Source organism: Sinocyclocheilus rhinocerous, unplaced genomic scaffold, assembly GCF_001515625.1.
Source record: "Sinocyclocheilus rhinocerous isolate Xijiao unplaced genomic scaffold, SAMN03320098_v1.1 scaffold888, whole genome shotgun sequence".
In the NCBI taxonomy this organism is placed as follows: Eukaryota; Metazoa; Chordata; class Actinopteri; order Cypriniformes; family Cyprinidae; genus Sinocyclocheilus; species Sinocyclocheilus rhinocerous.
This window is the reverse complement of record NW_015634016.1, coordinates 560,219-578,466: the sequence shown is the minus strand read 5'-3', so window position 1 is coordinate 578,466 and position 18,248 is coordinate 560,219. Positions and strand designations below refer to the sequence as shown.

Below are 18,248 nucleotides of genomic sequence, written 5' to 3'. Positions count from 1 at the left end.
GGGGCGCGGGGGGGGGGGGGGGGGGGGGACAGGACTGGAAACAGGAGGAGCGCTCAAAAGACGAACTGAAAAGAATATCCCGAGAGGAGCGCTGAGACATACGACTCCCCTCCACTGTCACCAGTGACTGAATAGTGCCGCTGCCGCTCTCTGCGCTTTAGCTCACCTACAAACAGAGAGAGAGAGAGAGGAGAGAGAGAGATAGAGTGTTTGGCACTTTATGTTATGATATGTAATGTAATGTAAGCTGTATGGTATAATATGGAAGGTGTGACAAATGCTAATACTTTTTTTTATTACAGTATCCCTAGTTACAGATTAAATTATAATGATAATTATAACAATATAGTATAGTATTGTTTAAATTATAATGAGCAAGCAGCAAAATAATACCACATTAAGCCTTTGTATACTAATTCATAAAAATGAGCGTTACTAATGTAAAAAAAAAAAAAACTAATGTCAGACAAAATGTAACAACGAAAGAGCAAAATCCTGCTAACTGATTAAGTTACCTTACCATAAATTATACTGTATTTTAAAAGACAACACATGTATTTTTTCTTTAAAATATTGTTCAGATGTCTTATATTTATTTATAATTTATATATTATTTAAAAATTAAGTAAATGGTAAGGGTGTGTAACTTATATTTCAGGAAATACTTTAATGGTAAAATATTTTTTAAAATTATGTTTTTGGTAAGTAACATAACCTAAAATAACATGGCTAAATGGGCATTCCCAGCATAAACATCACATTTGTTTGGATTTTTTTGAATATATTTGTTTATGCTGAATGCATACATTTAGCCTATGCCTATTGTTTATGTTTATCGTCATGTGCGTCACCATGATGAGGTTTTGTGATGGTACCATTGTGACCTGTCATTATTTAATTTTTATATATTTAAGCCATCATATTCTGTTGTAGCCTACCAGTATTTTTTTATATCTCAAAGATGCTGATTTATTGACATAATATAATTTAATGACAATTAAAAATGGAAAAAATTGAATCCTGCAACGCTTATAAACAGCTGCCAGTTTTTTTTTTTGGCGAATTCATAGATACTAAACATGGTAGGATTACATATAGGTAAGATGACAGGAACGAGTGGTTCCATCATAAGCCTGCATTTTTTTGAATATATTTGTTTATGCTGAATGCATACATTTAGCCTATGCCTATTGTTTATGTTTATCGTCATGTGCGTCACCATGATGAGGTTTTGTGATGGTACCATTGTGACCTGTCATTATTTAATTTTTATATATTTAAGCATATATATTCTGTTGTAGCCTACCAGTATTTTTTTATATCTCAAAGATGCTGATTTATTGACATAATATAATTTAATGACAATTAAAAATGGAAAAAATTGAATCCTGCAACGCTTATAAACAGCTGCCAGTTTTTTTTTTTTTTTTTAAACCAAAAAGGTATGATCCATAATATTTCTCAGACAAACACATTGCCCCTGCTGGGCAGTGTGGTGGTGTATAATTGGACCATTATATTTTCCTCAACAAGCATGCTTGCTTTAAATTCCTGTTATTCCAGACTCTAAGAACATTACAAATAATAAAATTCCAAGATTAAAAATAGCCACAGCAAGGAGGACTATGGGACAGATGAGAATAAAAAAAACAAGAATATATTTGTTATACAGACACGCGATTTTCTTTTTGCTTAAAAAAAAAATAAAAAAAATCCTCCAGTTCTAGATACTCAAAACCTAACATCATACTTCTCTTAGCATTTAATTCCAATGCCCTTTGGAAGCACTCAGTCTGGTTTCCATGAGTAGGAATTTCTGCTCTGCGTTTCGTAAATCAAAACGGTTAGAGGGTTTAAATCAAAATGAATCAGGACAGTGCTGACTACTGCGGAAATGCTAAAGGCAGCGTGGACCAAACTGTTCTGCAGAATTAACCACAACTGAGATAAAGAGATTGATGTGATTTTACACAGGATGAAGGGAGGTGCAGCTTTGGTTGATGATTAGAGATTTTTTAAACTGATAATATATGAGGAAGCAAAAACTATTGTACTCATAAAGAACCTAGGAGGTCATTAGAGACATGTTTACAATGCAGTACAACAAACGTGTGCACTCCACAATTTAAAACCCTGTGTGATTTGATTAGAACAAACCAGCACTCACTATGGGCATGCAAACACATACACACGCTCAAAGTTAAACAGCTATTTAAAGCAGGATGAGAGCTTCTGTTGGATGGCCTGCAAGTCTGATGAGTTGATACAGACAGGAGCCAAAGAATCTCTCTCTCTAACACACACACATACACAGTTCTTAGATACTCTGAAGAGGCAGCATTAGTGTATGCCTCATTTAGGCCAAATGTGATGGTCTGGCAAGTGTTCCTTCCTCTCGCTCTCCCACCACTCCTCTCCATCCCTGTTTCCCTCCCTGTCCATTCCTCCCATTTCTCCCCTCTCCCTCCTTCCTTTCTGGAGCTAATGGGGCTGAAAGCTCCCAGCAGTTCTCTGCTAAAACATGCGTTTAATTTGATTATTTACTACCTATTGTTTTCTGCCCTATAGAGTCTGAAGAAAGTGAAAAAGAGAGAGAAGGTGTATGTTTGTGAGAGAAAGACAGAGGGGAATATGTGTGTGAAAATCGTAAATGAGAGAGACGGAGAGAATACTCTGAATGTCTATGTGTGTGTGCGGTGTGTAAAAGGGTAATTGTGTGTGTGACGAGTGTGTATTGTGTGTGTGTGTGACAGGGGAAGCCCAGCTCGTATTTGTTATTCTAATTGAGGCTCCTCAGTTGTCTATGGATCCATTGTGTTACACTCAAGTCAGCCGTTCAGATTTAAACCCAGGACCAACACTTTAACTTATAAAAACCATCCCCCACATGAAGAAAAGAAAATTATAGCAAATTACGAACTCCCAGGCTCCCTCCTCAAACATTAACATTTAATATACTTCCTATTAAACTCTAAACTAAAAAAGTTTCACCTCTCAAGCAGAATTTTTCTAGTACAAATGTGGAACTTTGTATTGCACTATGTTGCATGTTATGTAATGTCTCATTATGAATTGCATAAATGATAAGATGTAAGTCTTCATAAACAGCTATACATGCAAGAACCTGCACTGCAAGTTTTGTAAATTCATGCATTCAGGTTGATTCAGTGATATTAAATAAGGTTTTTGACTTGGATAAAACCAGGTAACTATCAAGTTGTTACCATTTTAGGTTACCATTTTAAGTGTGTTATAATATAATATAAATGCAACTCATAGTATTTTAAGACTTGATAAAGCTCTGAATGCCCATACATATGGGTAGTTAACAAATTACAAGGTTGAAGTTTTTTCAAACATATTTTTGTATTATATTTTAAAGGGTATTTTTACGTATTTCAAACAGAAACAGGATAAAGAATAGATTGCGATGTTTTATTTTAGCGCTCCTCCTCACCCTTTCTCGTTTACAGCAAAGGCTGCATTTGCACCATGTCGTAATTACCAAAATTTCGAGATAACAACAACGTGACATTCAGCTCGGAGCTGTCCAAGTCCTCAGACTCTGAATTATGCGTTTCTATCGCAGTATAAGAAACGACTAAATGACTAAATCTGCGGCAGTCAGGTAGTACGGTGGACCAAGTCGTAGCTCTCAGAACATTTCAAGTTTACAAGTTGTAATTACGAGTTTAAACAAACAAGTTAATGCTTTGGCTTTGATAGTCTTGCCATATAAAGGAATAATTAAAGTTTGAGGATATGGAACAGCGGTTGGGGTTAGAAGGGATATAGCTAAAGTCCCTTTCAAGGAAAGTTCACTCAGCAGCCATATTTGCAATGCCGCCGGGCAGCTCAAACAAGACCAAGTCCTATTGAAATAAATGGGGGAATCCTGAAATCTCAAAAACTGCTCGCTGAACTCGCAATTAAATTACATGAATTGCCCCATGAATGTTGTTTTTGCTCAAATAGCGTTTAAAAAGCTTATTTTTCAGGCTAGACCAGCCAATGCGCCTGCAAAGACATTTTTGTCACACTGAACAACAATAATTACTGTATTTGCATTATTGTAAGGGTGGGTTTAGGGTTGGAGTAGGTGTAGACGTTAATAAAATACAATGGGATATAGCAAATTTAATTTATTGCTATTTTGTGGCGAGATTTTGTGTCACTTCTGGTCATAGCTGTATCCCTACCAGCTATAACCGAGGACAGCTCCAAGTACAATGTCACGTGTTGTTATCTCAAAATATGGTAATTATGACATGGCGCAAAACTAAACAACTAAACTAATGGGTTAGAGGGGACTGGTTAAGGATACTCCGCCCAGGCCATCAAACTCATGTCATCAGAGAAGGAATGCCATTCCAGAGCGGAAGCAAATTTTCAGATTTTGATTAAAGATCACCAAGACAAACTATTTTTTCTGTGGGTTAAATTGCACAGATTAATTGTTCACCTCAGGATTAGCAATGTGCACTAACAAAATAAATATTGGAAATTTTGATTTCATGCAGACTTTTTAGTTTTGTTGCAAGCTGTCCACGCACTGGCAATAAATATGCAATTAATGCATTAAAATTCTAAAATATTGAATTTAATAAACATTTTATCAACTAGTTCAATATTTTAAATTGTTCTATATGGTGTGCTAAAATAATTTAAAAGTACAAATATTCGATGTAGAGTATATAAAAACTGCATGCACAAAAATTATAATACATTTGTAAAAAGTTATTTAAAAGTTCGGAGAGACGTCTCCACCCCAGCCTGGGCAGAATGGGCTGGCAACCCAATCTGTGTCCTCTGTGAGGAGGGCTCCCAAAAAAGCTACAAAGAATTCAATGGCGAAATACCCCCAGGGGTGCCCGAGGGGGGGGGGATGAGCACCCCAGTGCACATACAATTTCATACAATACAATTTCAGACCCGAGCAATGGAAAGTCGACTATGAATAACCAGTGCATATGTGGCAAAGTCTGCAAGAACAATCGTGGCTTAAAGATCCACCAAGCAAGAATGAAGTGTGGGAGGAGGAGAAGCAGCACAACGCACAGGTGTCCACCTATATCAATATGTCAGTACAGAAGGGTGGAGTTGCAGGTATTCCAGGCTGCTTGGAGCACACTGGCGTAGTGTGGGCTGGAGTGGCAGCTCATTATGGAGGCCAGAGAGAATAAGGGCAACTTATCGGTCTTATGGCTAGACCTGGCAAATGCGTATGGTTCCATTCCTCAGAAGCTGGTGCAGCATACACTAACCAGGTGCCATATCCCCAGCAGAATTACAGACCTCATCAATGATTATCACAGCAATTTCAGGATGAGGGTCTCTTCAGGAGCAACGACATCAAGCTGGCACAAGGTTGAGATTGGGATTATTACAGGATGTACTATTTCTGTCATACTGTTCTCACTAACCATGAATATGCTCACCAAGTCTGCTGAACCACAATGCAGAGGCCCCACAACAAATTCGGCCAAGCGACAACCACCCATCAGGGCTTTTATGGATGATATTACAGTCACCACAGAATCAGTCCCAGGATATCGGTGGATTTTACAGGGCCTAGAGAAGCTAATGGAGTGGGCCCGTATGCATTTCAAACCTGCCAAATCAAGATCATTGGTACTGAAGAAAGTCGAGAGTTTAGGCAAGGCGTTCGACAGTTCTTTGAAAGACACAAGATCGACCCATGCCACCTGTACAGAGTTAGAGTGTTGGCTGAAATCTACAGACAATGCTGGCTTGCCAGGGAAGTTTAAAGCCTGGGTGTACCAGTACGGCATTCTCCCTAGAATTCTGTGGCCCTTTCTTGTATATGAAGTACCGATTACAACAGTTGAGATCTTGGAGAGGAAAGTTAGTAGCTACCTCAGGAGATGGCTGGGGTTGCCGAAGAGCCTGAGCAGCATTGCGCTTTATGGACATCACAACAAGCTGCAACTACCTTTCAAATCCTTAGAGGAGGAATTCAAAGTAACAAGAACTAGAGAAGTGTTACAATACAGGGACTCAAGAGACCAGAAAGTAGCCAAAGCAGGGATCCAAGTGAGGACTGGCAGAAAATGGAAGGCAGAAGAGGCTGTTCAGGAGGCAGAGGCAAGGTTGCGGCACAGGAGGCTGGTGGGAGTGGTTACACAAGGCAGAGCTGGGCTGGGATCCTTTCCGACGCCACACGTGAACCTCAGCAGAAGGAAGAAAAGGAACAGCCTTGTTCAGGAGGAGGTGAGAGCAACTGTGGAGGAGATTAGATCCTGCAGGGCAGTGGGAATGAAACAACAAGGAGCCTGGACGAGATGGGAGAAAGCAATAGATAGGAAAGTTACCTGGACGGAGCTTTGGAAGGCTGAGCCATACCGTATTAAATTTCTCATCCTGTCAGTGTACGATGTCCTGCCGAGTCCATCAAATCTTCACTTATGGGGAAAAGTAGAGTCACCAGCATGCCCACTGTCCTCCAAGCGAGGAATCCTGGAGCATATTTTGAGCTGCTGCCCAAAGGCACTTGGAGAAGGTTGGTACCGATGGAGGCACGATCAAGTCCTGAAGACCATTGCTGAAGTTATCGGCACTGGAGTTGAAAGGGCAAAGCGGTCCCGACCCTCCAAGCAGAGAATTAACTTCGTCAGAGCTGGAGAGCAGCCTACTTCAACGAAGAGGAAATCTGCAGGCATACTGGCCTCTGCAAGGGACTGGCAACTGCTAGTGGACCTAGAAAAACAGCTGAAGTTCCCTAGTCATATTGTAGTAACCACTCTGCGACTAGACATCATCCTCGTATCGGAATCCACAAAACAAGTTGTGCTGCTGGAACAGACCGTCCCTTGGGAAGATCGCTTGGAAGAAGCTTTTGAAAGGAAGCTCTCCAAGTATGAAGGACTCGTCAGTGACTGCAAGCAGGCAGGATGGAGAGCGAGGTGCATCCCAGTTGAAGTTGGATGTAGGGGGTTTGCAGCACGTTCCTTGGCCAGAGCCTACAGAGAGCTGGGCATTGAGGGAGCGAGCAGGAGGGTAGCTATACGCAGCACCACTGAAGCAGCAGAGAGGGCTTCAAGGTGGCTATGGCTAAAAAGAGGAGAGCCATGGAGTACTAAGTAGCCAGCCAGCTGGACACAAGCTGGGGTCTGATCAGCCCCAGCTGGGTCACCTGGAGGAGGGTGTATGATGTTGAAAGACCCGAAACACCCGATGATTCCAGGAACATCACTGATGATGTGTCCAGCGGCATCAGAAGATGTATGTGCACAACAAAAGTACTTTTTAAGCATCACACAAATTACAAATGTACAAATTACAAATACAAATTAAATGTATTATTTATTTAAATGAAGTTGTTTAAAATGAAGGAATTTTAACCTGGACAGTCACACCAGTGCACAATGATCAACATAATTCAAGCATATATGATTAAATTGAATAATAATACTAAAAAGATATAGCTGGCCACCAGTTTTGAATACTTGTCCTCAAGCACTGAATAATTATATGATGTTTGTCCCAGAAAAGGCTGCCTCACTAGCTAAATCAGCAAAAAAAAAAAAAAAAAACCTTGATTGAGCAGACAGGCTGTGCTGGTGAACCAGCTAGACCAGCACCAAACCAGAATTAAACAGCATAAACCAGCATGGAAATGAAATTCATGCTTTCATCAGCTGTTTTTCAACAGCAAAATGTCTCTGTAATATTCAACTTGTGAGCTGGCATCAAAGTCGGGGAAAAACCATGAACATTTTGTTGGCTCATGTGAGGGGGGCTCAATAAGGTCCTCTACTAAATAAGCCCTATGCAGAGGTGACCCATTAATAAAAATGCATCACTTAAGAAGAAAAAATTTGTAGATATTAAGACGTGCTTTTAGATAGTATATATTGAATAAATTTTCTGACCTCACTGGCATTTTTTAAAGGAAATTTTGTTAAGTTTATTCTTTAAAACTTGAGAAACTATTTTTCAATTGTGTACGAAACATGAATATTTAACATGATATTTTCTCTGAAAACAAGTCTTTTTATAATTTTGCTTGTTATGTAAATTTATCTGGTTTTAATTATGTTCAGGTTTTTTTTTTCCAATGAAAAGAATACAAATTTTTATTAACAAAATTATTTTTTCCCTCCTGGCAACCTCCATTTGAAATGGTGCATATCAGATGGAGCTTAATTTTTATGCATACTAACAATAATTTTAAAGTGTCAAATTTTAGTCTCACATTTTAAGTATGTTGTATAGCTTTCTTTCTTTTCCAGTGTCTGTTTCATTGGCATTTTAATCAATATTTTTATGTGTAAATATTTTTGTAAATATGCTTGTTTATTTCCATTAGACTATTTTACTGTTTAGTAATAATTTAGTAATAAGTAATAAGTAAAATGTTTAGTAATAAGTGAGCCTTAAATAAAGCAATAAAAAAATCAAATAAAATAATAAATAATAAACAAAGATGGCAGCATCCAAAGTTAGAGTCAGCCAAGCAACTGACATTAAAATGAACAAGAATGCTAACAGATCCAGATACATTTTTTGCAGTTCTGTTTGGTGCTGCAGAAATGACCCACAACAGTTTAAAGTTTCATTGCTAACACACTTAAGACATCTTTATGAACTAAGGTTATGGATGCAGAGAACTGGTTATGCCTGAGACTAACAGACCGTGATTTTCCTCAGCATTACCCATCATTGAGAATGTCCGACCAATGCAAATAAAATGCCTAGAATTATGTATGTAGCATGTCTGAATTGATTAGCTATTTTTAACTGGTTGGTAAGATTTCTGTACTTCAGCTCACATTAATTGGAAGAGAAGGTTATATTAAAACCACTCAATGTGTAATCTTAGTCGGTGTCAGGTGAAAATAGAACTTTTAGAGATGTAAAAACACTGTGAGCTTTGTACTACTGGATAAAGTACTGAATTATTCTATTCAAACAGAATCTAGTGGAGTACAAATAAAAGCACTTCCTGCATGCAAGACTACACAAATACAGTTTTTGAAAACATTTTGAAACACACACACACACACACACACACACACACACACACACTCAAGCACATCGCTACTGTGTGATCTCGCTATCAAGGCTTCAAAACCCCCTGCTTGTTGTCAGGGTACTGCTGTTGATTCATGTCTTTCTTCCTCTTTTACACCATCAAAAACACATGCACATACATACACACTTCTCTGAATGAAGGCTTAACACTCTATGCTGTAATTGAGGCCATGAGATATAGAGCTCTCTAACACAGAGATAAATTCCCTGTCATCCCCTACCTGCACTTTGATTGGTGAAGAGATAGCATCACTATGACAGCCAACAACTATACTTCAAGCAGCCTGTCAGCAGACACACATCATTTTCCATCAGCAAATCAGCCAGGCTTATCTGGGAAACGTTCTCTTAACGTTTTTGAGTGTTCTTCAGGCATCCTTGACAAGCACTTTAAATGGGTCTTTAATAGAAGTAGATTAACCTAGGAAAAAAAAATAAAAAAAATAAGATTTTTTGTTGGTGGAAAGTTTACAATAAAGCTGAAATCTTTTTAATAATAAAAATACTTTAGCTAATCCCTGTTTAATGTGCAGAGACGAGTAAGCCATTTGTAGTTGCATTTTCAAAACATGTGCACAACCAGTAACCCATACATTTAAATAAATTTAAAATTTCTCAAAAAAAAAAAAAAGTTTATAAAATGTTATACAAATCAAATAAATTAAAATAATAATGAGTGATATTCACATTAGAAAAATCATCTGGTTATTTTTTGGAAATTACACTTTCTATCAATATTTTTATATCACGTATACATTTTTTTGTTTATTTCTTGACTTTGTTCGGTTATTTGCGTTAACATATGTTACACTTAAGTAGCATTTAGAAGCAGCATTGAATAAAATAAATAATGACCTATTTGCATAAAAAAAATATTTGGTTGTCTATTGAACATTGGCATTTTAATCAATATTTTTATGTGTAAATATATGTTTGTAAATATGCTTGTTTATTTCCATTAGACTATTTTACTGTTTAGTAATAATTTAGTAATAAGTAATAAGTAAAATGTTTAGTAATAAGTGAGCCTTAAATAAAGCAATAAAAAAATCAAATAAAATAATAAATAATAAACAAAGATGGCAGCATCCAAAGTTAGAGTCAGCCAAGCAACTGACATTAAAATGAACAAGAATGCTAACAGATCCAGATAAATTTTTTGCAGTTCTGTTTGGTGCTGCAGAAATGACCCACAACAGTTTAAAGTTTCATTGCTAACACACCTAAGACATCTTTATGAACTAAGGTTATGGATGCAGAGTACTGGTTATGCCTGAGACTAACAGACCATGATTTTCCTCAGCATTACCCATCATTGAGAATGTCCGACCAACGCAAATAAAATGCCTAGAATTATGTATGTAGCATGTCTGAATTGATTAGCTATTTTTAACTGGTTGGTAAGGTTTCTGTACTTCAGCTCACTTTAATTGGAAGAGAAGGTTATATTAAAACTTCTCAATGTGTAATCTTAGTCGGTGTCAGGTGAAAATAGGACTTTTAGAGATGTAAAAACACTGTGAGCTATGTACTACTGGAGAAAGTACTGAATTATTCTATTCAAACAGAATCTAGTGGAGTACAAATAAAAGCACTTCCTGCATGCAAGACTACACAAATACAGTTTTTGAAAACATTTTGAAAAAAAAAAAAAAAAGTTTGAAACAATCAAGAGAAAGTGCATTTCCATTTCAGTTGTGACAAGCAACATGGTGCATTTTTTCCATTTCTGCCTGAGTCACACAGGAAGTCACTTTTTTTCTAAAAAATAAGATACTTTGTATCATTAATAATTGATGTTGCCTCCATTTTTAAATAATTCTGATAGAGTTTAGTGTTGACTAAACTGCAATGTTCGTATATTAAAATCATTATTTTTCAGCAGTTTGGTCAGGCAAAATAGCATAAATATTACAAGACACAGAAATTCTAAGGAAACAATAGTGCTTTCATACAATACACCAAATTAAACTGAAAAAAGCAATACAGCCCTTAAAAACGGTGTATCCTTCTTATAGAGCACTTGCAATCCATCACATTGTACTTTTTATTTTACAAACCTGTTCTCATTCCAGAGCAATAGGCACAAACATATTTTCAGTTGATCAATGCCTAAATGACTCCTGAAATGACTTTCTTTATTGATCAGTTTCAGTCTAACTGAATCAAAGTAACCACAATTGCGCATATCCACCTACCCAGTAACAGATGAGAATGAGCTAAGCACATTAGGTTGACCTATAGTGTCACCTGAAAGAAACCCTTTTGTGTAAGGAAGATTTCACTGGAACGGCAGAGTTTTAACTATTCTGATAAAATATAAAAGTATTTATCAACGATTTTAGTCATACATTTCAATCTTGCACCATGTGTTTCAGTATTACAAAAGCAATGCAGATTCTTTCCATATTTGTCATATTTCTTTCCAGTTGGTGTGAACGTGTGCATGTTTTTAGTAGTTACACTTGTCATTGTGTCAGGAGCCTTGCACACAGACAGTTACACACACACACACACACACAGATTTGTTCTCACTCACCTACTCACTGACTCATTCATCCAGTTGGTTTTAAGGAAAGTTTTTGTGACCGATAAATGTTGGTGTCATTGTGCAACAGAAACCTCAATTCACAGCATTACATTGATTGTTAATCTGTTTGGACAAGCGATATTCTAAGATATTTAGTCCAACAGCACTGGTAAGTTTCACTGATTGTATCGCCCCTTTTGGTCTTTGTTGATGCGTACCATGCAAAAGTATGTAAGTGGTGTGGAGTTTTTTTTTTTTTCTCTCGTTTCAGGATTGCTTGGAGACAGGGTTCCTACAGAGACAATATATATCTGAGACAAGTCACTTAGAAGAAATGGGAGAATGCCAATATGGCGGCTCTCGAAAAGGAAGCCCTGCCTTCCAAATAAAAGAGCCAATTGCAAAATAACAAATTAGAAAATTTATTTTCTTACAGCAATTCTTGCTGTTTGATGGTGGTTGGAGTCATGAAACTTATGCTCAACATTTACAGCTTTTTAGTGTCTTTTGAGGGTAAAATTTTATTGCTGATTTGAAATATGTGGAAATGTGAGTTTGGCAAGCAGTTTTTTGAAATTTCAGTATTTTCTATTCAGTTATAGGAGCTATACTTACATGACTGAGCTATACAGACCTTGTATATCAGAATGGAGGGGAAATCTTTGTTGCTCTTGAACATTGTCCAGATCGTCTTTTAGATGTAAAATTTGTACTTTATATACCAACCCAGGTCAGTAGGCTATATAAAGTTGGAAAAATGTGCATATGGTGACATTTCAGCAAAATTATATTGCTTTCTTGCATATTTCGCAACACTCTAAGTGAAAATGTCCAATGACTGTGGCTTTCAGTTTTATCTGAAAAAATTAATGTGAATCTGGCATCCCTTGTATTATGTTGGTTGTAGTATAGCAGCAGTTGAGTGGAGCTAAAAGGTTAATGCTATATTGCATTTGAAAATAACATACCACCTACACCAACCACTACCGTAAACCTATAGACAGTACCAACTGAAACAAATGTGAGATAAAAATATATTTGCTGAAGCAACCATGACATTTTACTTACTTCTGAAAATGTTTTATCACGACATGTACTTGAATGTAGAGACCTGCGCGGGACGGATTTTTCAGTCTCGCTCCCGCAAGATTCTGTCTCGCGCCCGCCCGCTCCCGCAGAAATATATTGTAGCGTTTCGCTACTAAAGCATCAACATTCACAATCACAAACCACTGTTATTTTTAACAGAAAAGCAAGCATGGGCTGCTGCCTGCATGGTTTGGCATGGCAGAATGCGAGCAGCGTGCTTCCTTTATTATCACTAAAAGCTGACATCTCAGTTAATCGCGATCTCTTAAAGCTCAGTTATAACACAATAAATATATGCACAATGAATCTTTCACAGTGTCTACACTTTGTGTGTTAAAATGAGAGTATTCGTGAACACGCAATTTTAGCACTGCGGTGAGTAGATTCTAACTTAATCACCTCTGATTGGCCATTGCGTTCCAAAAATCAACAGCTGAGTCGGTGATTGGCTACATTGCGCAACCATTTAAACACGTGTTATAAATAGAAACTATGCCTAGCTTCCACGTCAATCATTTTAATGTTAATATTAGTTGTTCTTTTTGCTTTTGTGCAACAAATAAATAACCATTTATATGTTTTAGACATTTAATATTTATATAATTTCTATTTTGAGGGAGTCCCGCGAATCATTTTATTCTCCCACATCCCGCACACACACGAGTCTCTTCCCGCCCGCACCCGCACTCGCCCATCAAGAGTTGTCTACCAAGCAAGTTTACCACATCAAAAAATACATAGGGAGCTGGTTATGTAATGCAAACAAAAGCGTTTTGAGGTCATAACGTTAATGGAACCGTGCAAAAATTAGTCTTTTGAATCAACAATCTGCCATTGTAATCATTATATCTGTGAAGAGGAATAAAAGTTGTTTTATAGCCATTAGTGTTCATTGTATGTACAGGTAGGTTTTTTGGAGTTTTGTAAAAATGTCGGTAGAGGCACGTTTTTCTTGTGAGCTTATGCTGCTATATTAACTACAACATAAATTTTCCAAAATAAGTCTTATGTGTTCCACAGAAGAAAGAATGCCATATAGGTTTGGATCAACTTCAGGGTTGTCAGGATTATGGACTGGTTTTTGTTGTGTTTTCCCTCCCCATGTGTTCCGTGTCCCAGTTAATTGACTGATTCCATGCACCTGTGTTCCCCTGATTGCCCTGTGTTTAAAAGTCCCAGTCTGTTCAGTTTGTATTTGTCGGGTCTTGAATGTCATCCTTGTGTTCTGTGTCTCCATGTTGGATTATTAAAGACTCTCGTTTTGTGAAATCTCCATGTCTCCTCGTTCCTCCTGTAAGCAAAGCGTGACAGAAGACACACACACCTGTGCACACGGAGCTACAGAGCTGAGGATTGCCGCGGAGCCGGAGCTGCAAATGACATCAGTCAAGGTGTGTGAGCCGACAACAACGCCCATCACAAGGGAGAAATCTGCGGACGGTGTGAGCGTGGAGAGGAGCTCCGCCCCCTGCACCGCGGCTGAGGGTGAGCTGTGTAGGGCACGGCAACTGTGCCACACAACGAAGAGGAGAGGGCTCCCGTTCCTAAGTTCTGGCCTGAAAGCCCGGAGGCTCACAAATGCCCACCCGCTCCTGCCTCCTCCTCCGCTGTTGTCTGGCAGCCCCTCTGCTCGCCCTCAGCCCACCATCTATACCCGCTCCTGCCTCCTCCACCGCTGTCGTCTGGCAGCCCCTCTGCTCGCCCTCAGCCCACCATCTGTGCGGTGCGAGCTCCATGGGACTGCCATCCTCCAGCGTCGCAATGGCTAGAGTATCCCTTCCCCCCGCCTCCAGCCTCTAAGCCCCGGACTCCACCTCGGCCCGTGGATCCGTCTGCTCCACCATGGCTCCTAGCTCCCTCCTCTCCACCGTGGCCCGGCAGTCCACTAGCTCCGCCGGGCTCCCTCGTCCCTCCGGCTCCGGCTCCGGCTCCGGCTCTGCCTTGGCCTGGCATCGACCATACTGCGCCTCGGGACTTCACTCCTCCGGCTGTGCCTCATCCCTTCATCCCTCTGGCAGGCTCCTTCATCCCATCGGCTCCTCCTCAGTCCTCTGTCACTCTGGCTCCACCGCGGCCTTTCGGATCCCTACCACCGCGTCAGTCGCCGGCGCCATCTGCTACGCCTTGGCCCTCCGGATCCTCCCCTTCGCCCTGACTCATCGGCTCTCCGTCTCCGCCTCGGGCTCCTCCACCACCTGCTCCGCCACCGTTGGTCGGCCCCCTGGAGTCGGTGGCCATTCCCCCTCCATGGGTCGTTATGACTGTGGCCTGGGTCCTGCTGTGCTCCTCCTGCTCCGGACCCCTCCTGGCTCCTCCCTCCTTTGTCGCCTCCCTGGTCTCTGTCTGCCAGCCCCCTCCCGGGTGCCCGTCCTCCTCCTTAGTTCCCACCCGTTCCCCCCCTCTGTTGTTCTACGGCGCGAGGATGCGCCTTCCGGGAGGGGGGCGATATGTCAGGATTATGGACTGGTTTTTGTTGTGTTTTCCCTCCCCATGTGTTCCGTGTCCCAGTTAATTGACTGATTCCATGCACCTGTGTTCCCCTGATTGCCCTGTGTTTAAAAGTCCCAGTCTGTTCAGTTTGTATTTGTCGGGTCTTGAACGTCATCCTTGTGTTCTGTGTCTCCGTGTTGGATTATTAAAGACTCTTATTTTGTGAAATCTCCACGTCTCCTCGTTCCTCCTGTAAGCAAAGCGTGACAAGGGTAAGTAAACACAGACTGATTTTTATTTTTATTTTACTATCCCTTTAAGTATGATCCTTGTGCATTACCCAGGTGAAAAAGACGTAGTATTAAATGTATTAAAAATATACTTGAAATACAAATAGTATATTTATAATACATTTGTATTCCCAACATGCTTATTTGAAGTGCAATAAAAATATATTGAATTGCATTTTAATATATTTCTAAAAAGTATACTAGAAGTACTTTTGCATTAAATATATGCTTAGTTATACTTCTAAGAAATATGCTAAACAGAAGCATACTTTTAATGTATTTATAAAAAGTATACTAGAAATACTTTGGTAATAAATATATGCTTAGTTACACTTTTTAAGGAATATGCTAAACACAAGCACACTATTAGTATATTTCTAAAAAGTATAGTAGAAATACTATGGTAATAAATATATTTTTAGTTACACTTTTAAGGGATATACTAAACACAAGCATAATTTTAGTGACTTTTTAGTGTATTTACAGAAAACATACTTATGTTACATTTACTTAAAGTATATTTTATGTCTACTTTGTGTAAGAACATAACAAAATGATTACACTTTTAGTGGGTTTTTAATGTACTTTATATTGCAGTAGGCCTACACATGGTTATATTTTAAATATTTATGTATTTATAATTTTAATATTTGGAAAAGTACAATATTTTGAAAAACATGTTTAACATTTACAATGTACAAACGTTTGTCAACTATTATTAAGCATTGCGATATTTAAAATATGTTGTTTAATATGTTGTTCAGTTTTACTTAAAAGGTTATGCTACTTTGGTTGATTAGGCTGTTGTTCATTACATGATACATTAATTGTAATAAGCTAGGTGTTTATAAATTTGTTCAAGCTTGACGCCTTTATTTTCTAATATATATTTCTGAAATTCCCACAAGGATTTCAACATCATATATGAAAAAAAAAAAAACTTGCGTTTACTTGTTTAAATTCAAACAACCCACTGACTAAACCTGATTGGTTCCAGAGCCATTGAACGGCTCTGATTGGTTCGTATGATAATGAGCTCACCCCAGAGAGCTTCGTATATAAAATATGATGTGCGTGCAAATGTCTCTTGAATGTGAATATAAGTCTAAATTTAAACAGTATTATATAGAGCGGTCGCCGATCGTGTCTCTTTAAGGCACTTGGAGGAAACCACGCAATTCATATGGATTACTTTGGGGATGTTTTTTTGCGTTTTCAACTTTTTGAAACGTGAACATCTTTGGTGAACCAGCTTCTGCAAGCGTGTATGGCGTCTGGCTTTTGGAACCTCACCGTGACTTCAGGTAAGATTTAATTAACATTATTTGTCTGTGCCAGTTGTGTTTTTGACACATGCATTGGCAGATGTCTGAAAAAGCACAATTTAAATATATTTCTTTTTCACCTGGGTATTTATGTGTAATTTAGTAGAAACTCTGATGATTATTTTGTGTTTGAAGTGTTGAATGTAACTTGCTGCTTTATATTTTGATAGAGTCACAGTAACAAAGTTAAAGGTGGTGGCCGAGGCTGTCGATAATAGCAGAGTGGTTTCCTCCGGCAACTTCAGGGCCTTATTCATTATTCGACAACCAAAGCAGAGCTTCACCGCTTAAAGAGGAGAAGTGCTCATCTTCCCTCAGCCTACACCCACCTCTTCACTTCTGCCCCACTGATAGATACATCTAGAGAGAGAGATGGGCTGACTGTAAAAGGTTAAATGAAAGAGATGAGACAAAGGGAAGCAAAAATGAGCGAATGACGGAAGGATTGAGGTTGAGAGAGACGTAGAGAGGAGGCAGAGCGAGGAGAGAGAGATAGGGATCGATGGACTCTAGTAATTACATGGTGATTTATGACTGAGAAGTGCAGTAGATCGCCTTTAATTTCACATCGTAACTCAAGTGTTTTTTGTTTTGTTTTTTTCATTTTTTCCCCTATGACTGAGCAAGGTCAGTGTGTGTGTGTGTATGTGTGTGTGTGTGTGTGTGTATGTGTGTCCAGGGGCAGATCATTTACACACTCCCCACTTCTGCTGAGTAGCTTCCCTGTCACTGAGATATGATCATTCTGGACACGTTTTTCACTGCCAATACAAGTCATCTCTCTTTCTCTCTCTTCCTTCCTCTCTCCCTCTCCGTCTCTCCCACCTCACATTGTCTCTCTTGTTTTATTTCTTTTTTCCTCCATCTTTCTCCCTTCCACCTCCCCACTTGTCTCTCTCTCTCTCCATCACTCTGGCCAAACCACTTTACTTTTGGCAACTGCTCTTTTGCTGAGTGCAGTAACATGAATATGATGACACGGAGGGCTCAGGCAGTAATCGCATATTTGGGACCTGATAACTGATTTATTAAGCGCCCGTGACAGCGAAATGTTTTCTCAGCATAAAGTAAACGTTTCATCTCACAGACCTAACGCAGTAAAATCAGAACCGACCAGTGATTTTGTAGTTTCTCGAGATTGTATTTTTGACCATCATTGTTTAATGGTAAGTTTGTTACAGTGGTTTATGCAGTGATTTTATATAAGAACATAATCTCAAAATACCATTTAGTGGCACTTTCATAAGGATTTTATAATGTAATATAGTTTGTTCATGTAATATATATATATATATATATATATAAACTTATTTATTCAGCTTTCAGATGATGTTTAAATCTAAAACACACACACACACACACACACACACACAAAATCATATATGTGACCATGGACCACAAAACCAGTCATAAGGGTCAATTTTTTTCAAAATTGAGATTTAAACATCTGAAAGCTGAATAAATAAGCTTTCTATTGATGTATGGTTTGCTAGGATAGATATTTGGCCGGCTGAGATACAACTACTTGAG

At 38.7% G+C, this 18,248-nt stretch overlaps 1 pseudogene; it reads left to right on the top strand.

The window, feature by feature from the left end:
* The first annotated feature begins 4,970 nt into the window (after positions 1 to 4,970).
* LOC107745067 (uncharacterized) lies at positions 4,971 to 7,134 on the top strand (annotated as a pseudogene).
* The last annotated feature ends 11,114 nt before the right edge of the window (positions 7,135 to 18,248 follow it).